The 18,004-nt window shown below is 43.9% G+C and overlaps 1 long non-coding RNA gene across 13 annotated transcripts in view; it reads right to left on the reverse strand.

Moving 5' to 3' along the window:
• The window catches only part of LOC131830692 (uncharacterized), an 85,709-nt gene that overhangs the window by 58,947 nt on the left and 8,758 nt on the right, over window positions 1-18,004 (reverse strand). For 9 of the 13 annotated variants that reach the window (XR_009353299.1, XR_009353300.1, XR_009353305.1 and 6 more), the window contains 3 exons: window positions 15,573-15,643; window positions 14,802-14,894; window positions 13,348-14,021 (listed from right to left, as the gene is read on the reverse strand). This is a non-coding gene — a long non-coding RNA (uncharacterized LOC131830692). Of the gene's footprint in view, window positions 1-6,228; window positions 6,389-8,125; window positions 8,262-13,347; window positions 14,342-14,801; window positions 14,895-15,572; window positions 15,644-18,004 lie in introns of those variants that run through there. The other 4 variants (XR_009353304.1, XR_009353308.1, XR_009353302.1 and 1 more) reach the window with 3 other exon arrangements.

Genomic DNA, 18,004 nt, shown 5'->3' on the forward strand with positions numbered 1-18,004 from the left:
CCGTAGCTAGAGCTCCTAGGACATAATTATCATTCCCATTTTATAGATGAGAATCGCAGGCTTGAGGGATAAGAAGCTTCCATAAGGTTATGGAATGGGGGTGGAGCAGAGCCAGGACTCACCCTCACAACAGGTTTCTTCCTAAAACAGATGTTATCCAGGAAAGCAGAGGCTGGATGGATTTTAGAAAGAGTATGGAGTGCATTGAAAGCACTTAGAGAGTCAGCCCTGCCTCTACCCTAGCGCTTTGTAGATTTTGACACATTAATGGGGAAAACCTGTTGGTCCTCAGTATTCCTATTGCATTATTCTTAGAGTCACATCTTCTCCATGAGGCATGTGAAGTTCTCCAAGCACCCATGTGAGCATGGTGGCGGGGGAGGGAGCAGTTCCACTATAAGAGCAATGCTCCTTGCTGCTTCCCAAGTTCTCATGCACGCAGGAATCACCCCCCGGAGAGCCCGTTAGAGCACAGATTCTAAGTCTGGAGTGAGACCTGAGAGTCTGCATTTCTCATAAGCCCATGGTCAATTCTACCGGCTAAAGGCCACAGTTTGAATAGCAAGGCATTAAAGCCCTCTGTCCATGGAGTAGAGGTTTTTTCCCAACCTTTCCCATGCAGAGAGCCCTACTCAGCTCTAAATCAAGGTGTAGCGTGTAAGGCGGATAGGTGATCTCCCTGCCTCAGTGGAAAAGGAGCAGAACCCAGAAGGACTGGTATCTTCGAGCAACAGCTTCAGGTCTGAGGGGGAGGGGTAGGTGGGGAGCCTGGTGGCTCATAACTTCCCACCAGTAAAGAGCCAGAAGGAAGCTGGTCTCAGGGGCCATTAACATTTACATGTCGCCCCAACAGTCCTCCCCACACTCACTCGAGGCACCACAAAATACATGTTATTGAGCCTAATGAAAAAGCCTATAAAATGTGCAGTTAAATTGCACTTCCTTGGGGAGTGGTAGCTTCTTTGGGGATGGGAGTCTCCTTCTGCATGGTGGTGGCCTTTGTGCTGTGCTGAGCTAGTACACATTGAGCAGGTAAGGGCGTCAAGCTCTCTGTGGGATCATCTCATTTTATCCTCACTCCTTCCCTGACTGTCAGAGAAGGATGCTGAAACCCAGACAAGGAGCTAATGAGTCAAATTCAACCCCAGATTTCTGGACTGCAATTGTATGCCAAGTTGTAGGTGTGCGCATGCGTGCGAATAGGCTTTGTGTGTGAAGAGAACCACCAAGGAGTTCATCAGGTTCTCAAAGGCACCTGTGATCCCCTCAAAAGGTCCATGCTCTCTGGTTAGATGGTACGACTGAAAAAAAAAACAACTAAAACAAATGTCATCCTGAGCAGTGGCTCTCAGTCTTTCTTCATGAGATATCTGGCCGTTTAATGTTAAATTTTCTAACCATTCCCTCAAAAGATAGTTGGGATTTTGGAGTCTTTCTGTGGAGAAGAGCACATACGGACAAAAGGAACTCAGTTCAGGCCTTCTCTCCAGTGAATCTGGGCTTTAATGATGACCAAGCTTCTGCAGGCACTTGGTAAATAGGAGTACGGGGCTACAGCAGATATGGTTGCCTTTCTTCTCTCTTTATTCTCAACTGGTGTGTGGCTGGGCTGAGTCTAATTCACAGAGATCCCTGTCCCTAATCAAAGCTCATGCCCTGTTACCATAGGCTGACCACAAGCAGCTGCCGGAGTTCTGTGTCTTAATCTGGGAAGGGAGCTCATGACGATGGTGAAGGGCACCGGCTATGTTGGGAGCCGGACAGACCAACAAGCAAAATACAGGTGTGTAACCATTGGCCAATCACCTCAGCTGACCAATCTATAAAATGGGGATAAGAATAGGACCCACCTCCTAAAGGTTCTTGTAAGGCTTAAAGAGATGATGATGTACAAAGGAGCATGGCTCCCATTCATTCAGCACTCTCCAGGGGGCTGGCCTGGTTCTATTATCTCCTTTCAGCTCGAGATTTTGAGTGTTTATATACCGTGCTCAACATCCCTTATGGTCTGAATTGGGTCTGTCTAGAGTCCAAATCCCTGGGGGGGGGGAGTTGGGGGGGAGCTCTCTCAATGATCTCTTATGTGCTCAATCCCACCATAGAGCCAAGCACACACAGGTGTTGGATAGATACGTGTTCACTTAAATCATTCTAAGTTCTAACCCAGTATGCACACTCGGAAACGAAGGAGCACGCATCAGCTGGAGGAGCACACTGGCTTGAGGTGTACACCAGCGCCAATAAGAACCAATGTGCTATTGTTGAAACAAGACCTGTTGATAAGCATCAGAGGAAAGAATCTGAGGATGGCATCAGATAATGCAGACCCTTGTTTGGACTGGATAACTTGGCCATGAGTTCACCTCTCTGAGCTCAGCTAGACTGTAAAAGCGTCAATAGCTGCCTTGTCTACCTTTCAGAGTTGGCTGTAAGGAGTGAGTGAGATCACCTCAATGAAACTGTCGGACGGACATTGTCAGTACGGTTTTCTCATCATCGTATTACAGTTATAGTGACAGGTAGAAAAGTCCCAAGGAAACTCCAAAACAATTCTGCTTTGGAGGAAAGTTGCATTTAAAGAGACAGAGGATAAGAAGGAACCAGGACTATGGAAAGAGCCATTGTCCTCAATGGAAATCTAAAAGTAACATTGCTGGTCTTAAGGCCATGATTGCAGGATTGGGGGGGGGGGGTGATGGGAAAGAAGGTGGCTAAAATTCATGGCCTTCCCAAATCTATCTTGTAGAACGAGTTAAAAGTGATTTAAATAAGATATTTACCAACATTTAAACTTTACTCCTCAAACTGACCCAGTTTTCCTGAGAACATCTGTGGCCTAGCAGCAGGGGACAGGAGTCCCATTACATAGACAACCTGTCTAAAAGGATATGTAAAACTCAGAAGGCCCCATCAGAAACCCATTCAAAAAGCTCTGAATTGGATTTGTGCAGCTCAAGAGGTGGCAGAGATCAGTAAATGATTTCCGACAGAAAACAGCAAAATCGGCGAGTCTGCCTTTTCAAGCTGCCTGAGCCAATCCGCCAGCAATGCTCACCGCAGCTGGAGAGCTGCTTCCAAAAAGGAGTAGGGAGGTGAACTCAAGCTAGGGACAGCCTCTCGGGACATCAACTGGCATCCCCAAAGCTGGCCAGGCCACCAGCTATAGTCACCAGGCTGCAAAGATTGCGAGTGGCCCTTTCCTTGGGAAGCTCCGCCAGCACTCACAGAGCGGTGCCCGGTCTGGAGCTCATGGAATAAGCCACTGGCTTTCCTGGTAATCCGTTTTCCAAGCCATGCTGAAGGATCAGAGCAAGCAGATCTGTATCCCACTCATCCCTCTGTCTTGCAAGCAGAGCTCTCCTTGGAATTAAAAAAGCTATAATTAAAGTACCTTATTTGGGCATGCCGTAATTAGTCACCAATTCAGCGTGCCATCAAATGTAATCCAAATATAAACACCAAGGCTGCAGGTGCCAATCCCCTGGTGAGCTCTGGGAGCTAGTGAGCCCTACCTAACTTTCTCATAAGACCTCGTCACTGACCCCCCCTACCCCCACCCACCCACCACCCTGGTCACTCACTGATGAGACCCCCTGGCCACTGAGAGTGACCCCCCAGGGCAATTTGTCTTCCCAGACATTTCCAAGCCCTGGGAGGTGGCCTTCCAGGGAGCAGATTTTGTCCCCTCACCACATAAAGAAACTTAAGGTGAAAGCAGCTTCTTAGTCAACACTTGAAGGAGAATAGTGTGGCTTCGTGATTAAACACAAGCTTTGGAGCCACTTTTAATCCATTCGACAAATGTTTACGAAGCTCCTGCTGTGTGCAGGACAGTGGGGATTCAGTGAAGAATAAGACAGGATAATCTGCTAGAAGCTCCAGGAGCGGAGAAACTGGGCACTCAAGCTGTGTGACCTTGGGTAAATGAGGTGACCTCTCTGAAGCTGTTTGTTTATCCATAAAATGGGGGTAATCATGTTCATCTCACAGTGCTGTGGTGAAGATGTCAACATCTAGTAGTTTGCGCAACACAAAGCAGAGCTGGGACTGGAGTCATTCTCTCCAGATGAGTCTAGCCTCTAGTTTCCAATCTGTTTCCACTGGCAATTCTGCTGCACTTCAAAGCAGGCTTGGATTAGAGGAGGACCTGGAACTGCGGGACAGGGTCATATGACTACCCCCTTCCCATTTAAAACTCATGAGTTTTCCTAGAGCCACTGGACTAGAGTTGGCCATGATTGTGCAGGGACTGTCTGCTTTGTAGAGGGAATACCTCCCCCCGACATTATTCATGTGCATGGCGATTTCCTGCTCGACCCTTAGCTCCAGAAGCCTCCTCGCCTCCTCTGCTTCTCACTGATCAGGGCATTTCCTAATTCTCCACAGAATTTCTCCCAGTCAGGATGCCTGGCTGACTCGGTCAGAAGAGCAGGTGACTCTTGATCTCTGGGTCGTGAATTCGAGCCCCACGTTGGGCATTGAAATTATCTTAATTAATTAATTGGCTAATTAATTGATTGAAAGAAAGAATTTTGCCCAACATCCAGTACATAAGGGAATCAAGTCTGGCTACAGTAATTCATTCAGTCAGCCCAAGGAGGCACTTCAGCATTTGTTCTTGTGACCCCTGGGCAGACTTTCCTCGAGTGTGTGGGGTCTTTCCCTGGGCCCAGTACTTATCTGCTTAGCCAGTGCGTTCCCCTGAATATTTACTGAGGCACCTATTACCTGAGACACTCTCTGGACTGCTTCACCCACTGCATTTTCTGTCCTCCTCAATACATGGCACCAGCAATTCCCAACTCAGATCCCAGCCTTGGTTTCTCTGCCCACAGCCATCACGTCTAATCCACCAGCATGACCTCCAAAATGGGATGCCCGATCCATCCACTTCTTTTCTCCTTCACAACCGTATCTGTCCAAGTCACCTCTAACTCAGGTGCCCTGTTTCTGTTCCTTATGATCTGTCTCTGTAGAGTGGCCAGGGAGATTTTTTTTAAAAACACAGTTCAAATCAGGTTACAGCCCCGGTCAAGACCCTCCAATGGCTCCCATCTCACGTAGAACCAAGTCCAAACCCCTTGCTCTAACCTCGTGCCCCAGCACTCTGCTCTTCCACGGCCACCCCTCAGGACTTCTGCAGCCTCAGGATGTTTGTCTTCGCTGCTGACTTGCTTAAGAACTCCTGTGCAGTTCTCCACATGGATGGAAGCACCCTGAGTGTTGACTCCTCAGAGAAGCCTTCCCAGCCATTCTCTACCACACCAGCCTTTTAAATTTTGTATCCCGTCAATGTCTGATAATCTGTGTATTTCTTTAGACTGTCTCTCTCCTCCCTAGAATGTAAGCTCCCTATAGAAGGTTATTTCTTTTTGTATCCCATCTCATGAGATCCATGGCACATAGTAGATACTCAATATATTTGCTGAGTGAATGAATATTCCTCTCAGTTATCTATAAAATGAGGATAAATCCACCTGAGAGAGGTCAAGTAATTGGTGTGACACAGCCAGTATGCCACAGAGCTTGGCTCCATTCAAGCCTGAATCTTCGCTACTCTAAACTTGGTGCTTTTCCACACTCACTGTCTTCTGTTTCATTTCTCTTTCCCTGCCTCCGCCCCCAGCAGCTAACAACATTTCAGATTTATGATAAATGCCTAAACATAAGACTCTGCCTTTTTTTTTTTTTGATGGCGTATGGCTAACACCTAGATGTTTGTATTTTCAGCCCCCATGACTCTTCTGAATCAACAGAAAACATTCATTCAAAGAAGATCCCGCCCACAGCCTCTACCTTTTATCAAGGGATGCCTACCTACCACTCATCAAGCATCTGACATTTCTGTCCTTTATGCCTGTAGAAAAAGGTGTCTACCACACCCCAGATCAGAACATGGGTAGGAAGTTTCTCTCCTTGAGAAAGAATCAACCAAGATTGCCACCCGGGGAATGGTTGGCCAAGGTTTCTGGAATAGAGGCACCATGACATCTCCAAAATTCAAGGTAGCACATGAGCAATCAAGGGGCAAAGAGTTGGGGTGGGAGCGGGGTGCCATTTGCACAGAGATCTCATAAAGGGGGACAGGGCATCCCTGGGGGAGTGTCTGGTAGCTCTGTGGAACAAAACTGAGTGTGTGAGGGGAGATATTTGACAGGTGTCTACATAAGCATACTCAGCTTTTAAAGTAGAAATGAATAGCCCTAGACTGTGAGTCAGAACACTTACCCTTTGAGCATTGTTTGGTTTCCTTGCTGTAGGGCCTTGGGCAAGTCTCACAACTTCTTGTCTCAGAATCCTCCTCTCATATGGTTGGGGGGTCAGCTCCCCAGCCCTGTTTACCTCAGACCTTTCATGGAGACCATTCAGATGATCCGTGGAACCGGACCTATGCAAGGGAAAGTAATTATTATTGCGGTTCTTATACTAATGGATCCCATTCTGCAGTTCAACTCACAGGATATAATGATGGAGGCAAGGCAGGTAGAGAGTCCATCTCCATCTTTCCATCTGTACCCTTTCATCCCTGAGCTCACTCCCTCCACTCCTTAGTACTAAAAGTCCCCATGTCCCATGTTCTACCCTTCCCTTTCTACCAACTCCCCTCAAAATCTTCACTCATCCAAAATCCAGCTCTTGAAATCACACTCTATGGTCCCTGAGGGAACGAAATCTGCCCCTGCCTCACTCCGATATGGAAGCCTTGAAAGAGGCTCTGCTTCTGAAGAGCACTTCCCTCAAGGTGCACCAAATCAAATACATCTTCCTCAGTGACCACCAAGCCAACCCATTCCACAAGACCAAGGCTGACTTCTCTGGAGGCAAATAGGAAAGGGCCACCGGCATGACAAATCTCATTCCCACAGGATTAGGATTATGATGGACAGACATTATTAGGATTAGGATTATGATGGACAGACATTATTTGCTCAGCACCATATTTCATGGCTCTAAAGTCATTTGGTTAAGAAAGGGCAGAGGACTACAGTATTCATACTGATATGAAACATAACAGTACCACTCCTGCCCTGACATAACTGAACTTCCATGCGTGCTCTGAGCGTTCATAGCTCTGGCCCATATGCCATGAGTTTGTGAAGCCATCTGAACAACTGGTCTTCGAGGGGACAGAATACATATTCAGGGGAGATATTAAGCTTCTCTGCAAAGGGGATACCCCGTAAAGGACTGTGGAAGCACTGTTTTGTGCGGGTCTCAGCCTACTACTGACAGTGATGTCATACCTGTGGGCACACACTTGAGCCCAAGACAAACCCTACATTTTTCCAACCAGAACCAGTGTTGTGGCTGGATGGTTCTTACTATGGTTCTTACTATGATTGCAAGACATATACCTCAGCAATAACCATCAGGGAACTTTGAAAAGATAGGTTTATTACTCACAAGTGCTAGAGAGTACACATCACACCTGGGGCCATACAACAGGACTAAAGAGAGACAGAGAACTCTGACCAAGAGTTCTACCTTAATTGGGGTCCAGGGAATGTGCCTACTGTTGCATGGGATCACTCCTTAGTAGTGACTTTAAAACAGAAGGGCAGGAATTAAAGCACTGGAAAGGAAAAGCAAGCTCTCTCTCAATTCATTCTGTGGGGCACCCAGGGTCTTTTTTTTTTTTTTTCTTCTAAATATCCTTTTTTTTTTTTTAAAGATTTTATGTATTTATTTAACAGAGAGAAATCACAAGTAGTCAGAGAGGCAGGCAGAGAGAGAGAGGGAAGCAGGCTCCCTGCTGAGCAGAGAGCCCGATGCGGGACTCGATCCCAGGCTCCCTGCTGAGCAGAGAGCCCGATGCGGGACTCGATCCCAGGATCCTGAGATCATGACCTGAGCTGAAGGCAGCAGCTTAACTCACTGAGCCACCCAGGCGCCCCCACCCAGGGCCTTCTAAAAGGGGAACTTCATGGGTGGAGCAGCCTGGCTCTTTATCTCCCTGAGTAGCTGGGAAAGTGTTTATTCAAGATGGATGCTTTTGAAATGCCTGCTTCGGCAATCAAAAGCTTGATGTCAAGCACTTACATTACAATCAAAAATGCTAATTGTCGGGCGCTAACACTACCAGCACACTGTACTCAGTTCAATTCAACACATATTTATTGAGCACCTGCTAGATGTGGCTAGATGCCAGGACGATGTTCTTACAGCTTTAGGGCCAGGTCTTGGTTCTGTGTTTTGTTACGGATCACACGAGATCACCATTGCATGGATGACTTCACTTCTGCAAGCCTCAGTTTCTTCATCTGTAAAATTGGGAAACAGAGTAAAATTTACTTTGTGGGACTTAGATCGTATGTCAATAAAAATGTCTATAAAAGTGATTGCAAGTAAAGGTACTAGTGAGCTGTGAGATAACCCCTTAGATGTCAGCAGTGGGAGCAGGCTGTGCGCGTACTGAGAGAGGGAAGAAAGATGGTGTCCTCCTTCCCCAGCTGGAATGAGGAACCAGTTTGTCCTGCAGAACCTCCTTGATTTGGGTAAAATGAAATGCTTGGGGTGCTATGTGACAGGCAGTAGTGGATACAGTCACAAAACCTGCGGCCGCACTAGCTGATTACTTCACCATGACTTACTGCGTGAGTCACTTACTCTGCCTGAGCCTGAGTTTTCTTAACTGTCTAACAGTGTTGGGAAGACTCAATAAGTATATATATGTAAACTACCTAGAACAGTGCCTGCCACGGGCAAGGTCTGCATGTGTGTTGCTACTATCACTTGGGACATTTAAAAGGCAGGCTGCTCCCAACTTGAAAAGGTCTTGGAGGAGAAGCCTTCCTTACTGACTCTATTTGATGTTGTACTCACTCACTACCTGTTCCTTGGGTTGTCAGATAAAATTTGGAAGCTTAGTTAAATCTGAGTTACAGACAAGTAATGAATCATTTCTAGTACAAATATATCCCATGCAATATTTGGGATATTTGACATTTCCTGAAAAAATGTATTTATTGTCTTTCTGAAATGCAGATTAAACTGAATGTCCTGTTTTTTAATTCACTCAATCTAATCACCCTCCCAACTGTTACTCTGTTAAATAATTCCAGGCAGCGAAAAATACTATGGAAGTGTCATTTTTTTTTTTTAAAGATTTTATTTATTTATTTGTCAGAGAGAGAGTGAATGAGAGCGAGCACAGGCAGACAGAGTGGAAGGCAGAGTCAGAGGGAGAAGCAGGCTCCCTGCGGAGCAAGGAGCCCAATGTGGGACTCGATCCCAGGATGCTGGGATCATGACCTGAGCCGAAGGCAGCCGCTTAACCAACTGAGCCACCCAGGCATCCCGGAAGTGTCATTTTTTAATATTACTTATCATAATGTCTTTCCGCCTAGAATGTACGTTCCACAAGAACAGGATCTTGTCGGTGTTATTTCTATCTGTATTCCCAGGCATTGGCAACATACCTGGCCCATGGCAAGAAATTAACACAGAGGTGTTTTTATGACTGAGCAAGAGGGAACTTTCAGGACCAGGGAGAGGCCTTGGAAGCATTCAACTTCCCGCTCTTCTGGTCTTTCTCAAATGCAACCTCAACAAATCTTTCCAAGTGTCATTCCCACCCTCACCCCTAGGTCTGAGCACTTTGTGTTTGCGGTATGGGGCTCTTGACCCTTCTCAGGGCTTAGACTTCGATCCCGGCTTCAGCGTGGGGTTAGGAGACACGTTATATTTTTCCTTTGAACTGTGAACAATCCATTCTCTGCATTCCAATTCTGTCACCGTCCTGGGCTCCACAGACTACAAGAAATGGACTTGCCTTATGCTAATGGCATTTCATTTATCATGATGGTGCCGAATGAGGGGAGACCATTAAGCTGAGCGTGATGTTTTATTAGCGTGTTTTTCTGAGGTCTGTGACTACAGAACACAATGAATAAAAATGACCTAAATTTCGCTTCGTGAGATGAATTCAGGCCATACTTGCTCAGTTGCCCAAGCTTGATGCTGCCTTTGGTAAATAGCTTCAGAGTTCCGGTCTTTCCTTCTAGAACATTAGTGCATGTGTGGCTTTGATGTCATTTAATTTTAATTTTTTGCACTTAGTAATAACTCTGGTCTTTCATAAAATGACATCACTTGACTCTTTGTGACTTCTAGGTTGAGACCATAGAGACTTCGGGGACTTCAGCACCAGAATGTCTACCCTGTGCCTGAAACTGACAATGTTTGCCACAGTGTTAAAGATGGTGCTGCTAAGCATGGCTGAAATTGTTCACAGCCCTTTCTGATTCAAAGTGTCATATTTGCTATGTCTGATGTACTGCATTTAAACAGAAATGGCTCTCTCTTTGCTTTGGAATTGAGTTCTTAATTGAACGGGTAGTTAGCCAAGCAGCACTGTGATAAGTTGTAGGAAACCCTTGTTTGTAAGGACTGATGGGGAGTGGAGGAAGGTCCCACTGCCTTGCTTCCTGCACTGGGCATTAGGAGAACCTAATGATCTACATAAAACTGAGCTATTTTGGTCTCATGCTCCTGTAACATAACTTTTTAAAAAGATTTTATTTATTTATTTGACAGACAGATCACAAGTATACAGAGAGGCAGGCAGAGAGAGAGGAGGAAGCAGGCTCCCTGCTGAGCAGAGAGCCCGATGCGGGGCTCGATCCCAGAACCCTGAGATCATGACCTGAGCCAAGGGCAGAGGCTTTAATCCACGGAGCCACCCAGGTGCCCCTGTAACATAATTTTTAAAAGAAGAAAAGGAAAGAGAGTGATGATAACATAGATGGGCTTACCCATGAGCCACTGAACAGTTTTCCTGGTCCCTTCAAAAGGGACAGCTGTAAAAGCCATGTCTTAGGCCTTCCTCTTTCGCTGGCAACAGGAAAGGAGGATCTGCAGCTTATAATACAACTATTCTTGGATGATGTAATACGACTTTACAGATTCCAGCAGCTAGTTTCAAAATACACGAAGACTTTTGTCCGCCTTTACTAGTCAATAACTCATCAGGGGAAAAAAAAAAAGCTATACACATACAGTGTTAATTAACAACATTATCAATACTAGCAAGAAGAAATTGGAAACAAGCTGTATGTATAATGTGTAATGTGTAACATTCTAGAAATTGCTAAGTAAATTATGGTGTGTGGACTCTGATGAGAGATAATGCATTCATTGAAATGATAATTAGAAAGACTTGGATACATGGAAAATGTTCAAGCTAAAGTATCAAATGAGAGAAAAATTACTGAATGATATGAGCATTGTGATTGCAACTATATTAGCATAACTGGGTAGATGAGCACAACTGGAAGAGGAGGCAAAATGAAAATAATAGTTATATAGCATTGGTTGGATTAAAGATAATTAATACATTATCTTTAATTACTTTCATCTGAAATTGTTTCTTCAAGCCAAAAGTCCTTTTTAAAATAATGGGTTTGTTTTGTGTTGGTTTTTTTTTTTTTTTTCCCCAAAAGCAACGGCAGAAACGTGTTATCAGTTTAAATCTTTGAATCTAAAGTCTACTCCTTTGTTCATCCTGGAGTTCATTACTAAGGTAATATCCAGCTTGTAGAATCATTTAAATTCTCTAAATACTTATAAGGATGAAGTTGAAACTACTCAGAGTGAGACTTGCCAAAAAAAAAAGTCATCCTCTTTTAGGATGAGAAGCTCTCAGATATCACCAATGACATACTCCTTGTATTACTAGTGGGAGAGCTCCAGCTCAGAAGGATTGGAGACTTGGTCAGGACCCCACAGAGGGTAGCAGGGCTAGGACTAGACAGGGCAGCCCCTGGTACAGTACAGACCTAGTACGTGAGTCACAGAGGCCTCCCTCTGGTGGGAAGGTCAGACAAGGAACAATACAGTTCCTTCAGCCCACTGGCAGGGCCAGACAAGACTCAAGTTCAGCCCCTAAAGCCCTCCAAGCCAGGACACACACTCAACTCAGCCCTGCTGAGCTCAACTACCCTGGCTGGGCAGGAGGAAGATGGACAGTGTTCCCTTGCTTTCCCTATGTGTGTATCGAGTGCTCATTTCTCTTCCTTGTTCAAGGCAAGGTTACCTGTCTGTTACATTTTCTTGGCTCTGCCCTTGACCCACGGCTGAGTCCTAAGAACCAGCAGTCTGTTCAGTCCCTAGGAAACTTTCCCTTTTGTTTAACAAGGTGCTGTCCTCACAGCTCCTGGCCCCTGGCAGAATGGACAGGGATTTCTCTTGGGGGCGGCCACTCTTTACCATCAAGAAATTTTAACTCAAGCCCTGGGGCCTCACAGTGTCTCCCAGGGGCAGAGCCTTGAAAACAGAGTGGCCCTGCTGTCCTACGTGTCATTGCTGGCACCTGGATCTAAGTCAAGGATTAGAACATCAGAGCTCCGAAGACCTGGTGCGATTTGCCTTTCAGCCCAGCTCTGGATTAAAAATGTCCTTCCTGGCATGCCTTGGGCTTTGTCCTCCTCAGTGCTCCTTATTCTGGAGTAGAACAGAACTGCTCAACTAGATATGTAGAAAGTGGAAGTTCAGGTTTACTGAAAGCTTCTTATTACCACTAACACAGGAAGAGGCAACACTGTTTCCCACCTATTCTGGAACTTTGGACAACTTACCTCACCTCTAAATCTTAGTTTTCTTATATGTAAAAAATGGGAGAATTTGAAGAAAGAATACATATAAAATTGCGGGACAGTACATAGCAGATGGTAAATATTCACTACAAGTTAAGTTATTATATATATATATATATATATATATATATATATATATATATGAATATACATATATATGTATATGGCAGGTGTTAAAATTCCCGTTTCGTGGATAAGGAGATTAGGAGATAATCTCCTAATCTATATCTATCTATATCTCTATAGATAGATATCAATATCGATATCTATCTATAGAGATATAGATAGATTAGGAGATATATATCTATAGAGATATAGATATCAATATCGATATCTATCTATAGAGATATAGATAGATTAGGAGATATCTATCTATAGAGATATAGATATCAATATCGATATCTATCTATAGAGATATAGATAGATATAGATTAGGAGATTATCTCCTAATCTCCTTATCCACGAAACGGGAATTTTAACACCTGTCTTCACCACCACCTTTAATGGCTGTGGCTGACAAGTAACTTCTAGACCTGAGCTAGTGTGGACACTGTGCAATCCCAGTGACACAAGCATCACAGAGTCTTGGGTCATGGGGGCTCTTAGCACCAAGAAGCTCCCTTGCTAGGACCTCTATCCCCACAACAGACATGAGGACTTCAAGGCTAATGGGCCAGTGTATTGATGGGACATGCCCAAGATCACCAAGCTAATTAGGGACAGGACCTGTTTCAAAACCAGATTTGCTCAACGATCAAGTCCATATTCTTAACCTTTATTTCATAACACTTTTATGCCATCAGTCAAAAAATTAATTTTGCCTTATATTACATGAAAAACATGTCAGTTATGCTAAATGTCCATCAAATCCAGAGTATATAAGACAAATTTGTTCTTCTTCTTTAATATGTGAAATTTTTGTTGTTTGTTTTGTCTCACTTGAGTTGTCGCTCTTTGACCTCTTTATTCTGAAAGAGAGCCTGGGTGCGAAGATGAGGATGGTGTGGGAGATCTTTCCAGATTACAGCAGACCCTCATTACTAAGACCTTCTGTGCATGATGAATCCCGCAGGCCCTTTAATCAAGATTTTAAGACCTAGGGAGGCTGTGGCTCCATATCTTCTTTGCGAAAGGGCTTGGTATTAGACAATCCTTGTAGCCCATTTGACCCAGTTGTTTTGCGCTGGTAGGTCAGAAGCTTCTCTTTATTGTGAACTTTTCTTCTCTTAGTCCTGTCAGAGTGAACGGCCATCTCTCTATATTGCTTTCAGAGTCTGTCAGTCATTCTGGATTCAGATTTAAAGATCCTATTAATGAAAATGTTATTTTAGGAACTGGAACGGGGGAATAACAAATGCTTGCATTAATGGGAGAAAACAAGAGCAATTGCTTCTGTGTATTACGGTTGGGTCTCAGATTCAATGAATTCTGGAATGAGATGGAAAATATAATAAGCATGATTCTGAAAATTGAATAATCAGCATTCCATGTGGTTCCAATTGTAATAGATGGAAAAACATAAGCAAAACAGAAGGATTGTTTGCTCATAAGCTTTTCTGAGACTGTCACTCTGAAGGTGGACTTACCTCTTCGAACAATGGCCCATTGTACTGTGAGAGAGGCAACACAACTTCCACAGCTGAAGTCTCACATTTTAAGTCAAATTTTGAAAAGAAAAAAAAATCCAGACACTTTCAGATTTATAGAATTAATCTTCTGTCTTTCCTCCAATAACAAGTAAATTGAATCTGCAAAATTATGTTCAGTATATTATTTTCAACTGTGTAATTATTGTTTAAAGATACATGTCTTCAATTTTTTCTGTTCCCTTTTGAAACTCAAGTCCATTTCAAATCTTTTGTTAATAAGCAATTTAGTTCTCAGAGAATGGTTTCTTTGTGTTGGTAATTAAGTGTTATATTTACACAAAGGAAATAGTGAAATACAATCTCTTCCAAAAAGAACATTCTAAAACATTCCACTGAATGCAAAAGCATGACCCTTCAGTGTCAGAATTTCTTCTGGTGATGCCAACAAAAATCCTTGAGCAATTTTACAAGGAACTAAAAGGGAAGTCTGATTTCTCTAAATGATATGGCCCTTTAGGCGTGACGTCGAGGAAATATTGAAACAATTCAGTAGGAATTGTGAAAGTGAATATACAGCAACTATAAGTATATTATTTGACACTTTAGCATCAGATCTTACCACTTTGTCATGAATTTGTTTCCTTGACTGCAAATATCTTCAGGGAAAGGGTTTTTCTCTGCATATCTGATAGTTACAGACATGAATTTTTCCCTAAAGTGAAAAATGGACATTAGTTAATATTCCAACAAACATGTAGAGGTCCCCCCTGACCATGTGACAGGCACTCTTCCAAGAGCTGCGGAAGTCTCCCAAGTCTGAGCAAGATGGAGCCCACCATCACTGGTATCCAGTCTGGTCAGGGGCATACGGGCAATGGGTGGGGGTGGGGGTGGTGGGCAGGAAATGCAAGGCATGTTTAGGAAAGAAGAGTGAACTATAAAATGATTATTATCATATTTATTATGCACCAAGCACATTGCTAAAAGTTTTATCTCCTGTATGTCATATAGCGTGATCAACTCATCTCAGTTTGTATGGGATTTTCCTGCTTTGGCACTAAAAATCCTGCGCACTAGGGTGTCTCTCAGTCCTGGACAAACAGGGACTTCTGGTCACCCTATATACATTCCTTACAATGACCTTATGAGCCTATAATCACCCTCAGTTTGCTGGAATGAAAAGTCCGAAGGCAGGGGAATGTATCCAAGATTGCACAGGTGCTAATACATGGAGGGCTGAGATACGAAACAGAGTGCTCTGAACTAGGGCAAGACCCAAATCCTTAGCCAAAATGAAGTATCTTCACTGCACAGTTCCAGATGATAAAAACAATCAAACAAACAAAGGAAATTGGTACAAAACTGTGGTGGAATCCAAATCCAAGTTTACCTGTGGGTGCTGGAGAGTCACTGATTGTTTCCAAATAGTAGAACATGGTGAAAACTTTCCTGATTAACTTCCTATTGAAGACACCAAAGAAGTAGTTCAAGCCAACAATTTGTCCATTCACTCTTCCTATCTCTAGAAATCTACAAACCCCTCCCCTTTATGGCTACTTCTTGTGAATTATAAACAAGGCAAAGAAGGCATTTTAAAGATGGAAAAAAACATTCTTCTGTCCCAAATCCACTTCAGGATTCTTTCTCTTTACTTCTTAGAATTTCCCCCATGTTTCTCTCTATAGCAGAAACTAGAAACACTTAGAAGGCCATACGCAGTTTCCTTAAACACACTTCTTTTATAGTTTATCAGGCCTCAAATCTCATTTCCTTAGAGAAATAACAGGTAGAAGAAATGCTGGATCTAGGCTTTGCTCTGAGAGAGGAGAACAGGAGCAGGCAAATAAATTGTCAGGTGGCATGATTTAGAGTCTGTATGTACGCACGCATCTTTTGTCATTTTACCAATTTCCTGTGAGTCTGCTTACTCCCTTTCATTGCCTTTTATTCTGAACAGTTGTGTGGTTTATTTTGAGGGGGAGGGGTAAGTGGAATCTACGTATCCTCTCTGTTAAGATGTATGCCACCTTAGGTCAGCATAATTCCATAGTCTGGTGCAAGAGAGCCAAGCAGAGAAGAGTCCATTCAAAGGGAAAGAGGCAATTTTCAGGATGTACCTCTCCCTGACTGATTTAAGGAGTTACATTATGCAGAAACCTGAAACAGTGAGCCTTTGTGCTGGAACATCCATTTAACTACATTCCATAATGTTTCCTGCCAAGTCACCAGGTTCCTACATTCTTGGACTCTTTCTTGTTGGAAATTGAAATCATTCCCTTTACAGAAACAACCTATCTTTCTCTGTGAGGTCTCGTCCAGTTGGTCAGAACTCCTTTCCTGGGGTTTGATGATAAATTATATCAAGAAATTAAACAGAAACCCCATTAGTAATGTTGACAATATTCCCTGCACATACATGAAATATTTAATGAAAACCGGGAGCTGGGGAGTTGAATTTGCACACAAAGAACCTGTGTTAAGACGGATGTTCTTTGAATGCAGTAGCAAGCTTTTTTTCCCCCAAAGATCTTTGCAAATATCCAAGAGCTGTCCCTTATTTTGCTTTTGGTGATAAGGAGACATCCATTTGGTAATTTCCTGCCTCAGTTGTTCCCATGCAAAATGGGATATCCAGAGGGATTTTAAAAGTCCTGGGACATTCTAAATATGGAAGCTGAAGGGTACAACCAGCCCAAATGGTTGGTACCATCTGCAGAAGTGTTAGAAGTGTGAATGGCCAAAAGAACCCTTACATTTCAGTGGATGAGTGAGCTTGTTCACATTCAAAAGAAAGTGGTTTCAGCTAAATGCCAAGTACATGCAGCTGAAGGAATTGTCCAAATTGGGGATAGCGGGCACCTGGGTGGCTCAGTGGGTTAAGCCTCCGCCTTCGGCCCAAGTCATGATCTCAGGGTCCTGGAATAGAGCCCAGCATCGGGCTCTCTGCTCAGCAGGGAGCCCGCTTCCCCCTTTCTCTGCCTGCCTCTCTGCCTACTTGTGATCTCTCTCTGTCAAATAAATAAATAAAATCTTTTTAAAAAAAATTTTAAAAATAGAACAGGGACAGCTGAGGGTCCTCGGGTTATATCTCATCCTCTCTCTTTAAGTCAGTTGGACCTTGCCATAGAGATCAACAGGGACACTCTTATATACTGATTCTCTACCCTGACTGTACATTAAAATCACCAATGGCCATTTAGAAAGCCCTGTTTCTGATCACAGCAGACCAAGTAATTAACATTTGGTTATGGGAGAATCCAGACATCTGCATATTTTTTATGTGGCTACAGACAGGGTCTTGTCAGGATGAAAAACCAGAAACAAAGAATTTAATTAAAGTAATTTTTAACAAGTTAACTAGTCATTGAGGAATGCAGGAAGCAGCTTCGGTCTGTAAGGGTGGGACAACAAAGGAATGAAGTCACTGGTATTAAAACAGAGTGGGGGTGGGGCTGACAGAGCAGAGACCCCAACTTCTGGTGGGGGAGGGTATGCTGCCAGTTGTTTCTGGTGTCTGAGCTCGGGGGAGGGATCCTGTGGAGGTGGATGGGGGCAGAATTTGGAGGAGGAGGCGCTTGCATCTCAGGTACAAATGGTTCTAGGATTGCCAAAAACTGGAAACTAAACTAACTGTTGTTACTGGAACCAACTGCTATGGCCAGGTGACTCTGTTCCTACCAGAGCGAACAGGAGGGAGCAAACTCCCTTCTCTGTAGTCCATCCTCTGTCTCCTGTAGTGCCTCCTATCGGCAGATCTGGCAAAGGAGAAATGTCATTGGCAGAATCCCAGCCCTTGCACAGAAGGGTGGGTTTGAGGTAAGA

Source organism: Mustela lutreola, chromosome 4, assembly GCF_030435805.1.
Source record: "Mustela lutreola isolate mMusLut2 chromosome 4, mMusLut2.pri, whole genome shotgun sequence".
NCBI lineage: Eukaryota > Metazoa > Chordata > Mammalia > Carnivora > Mustelidae > Mustela > Mustela lutreola.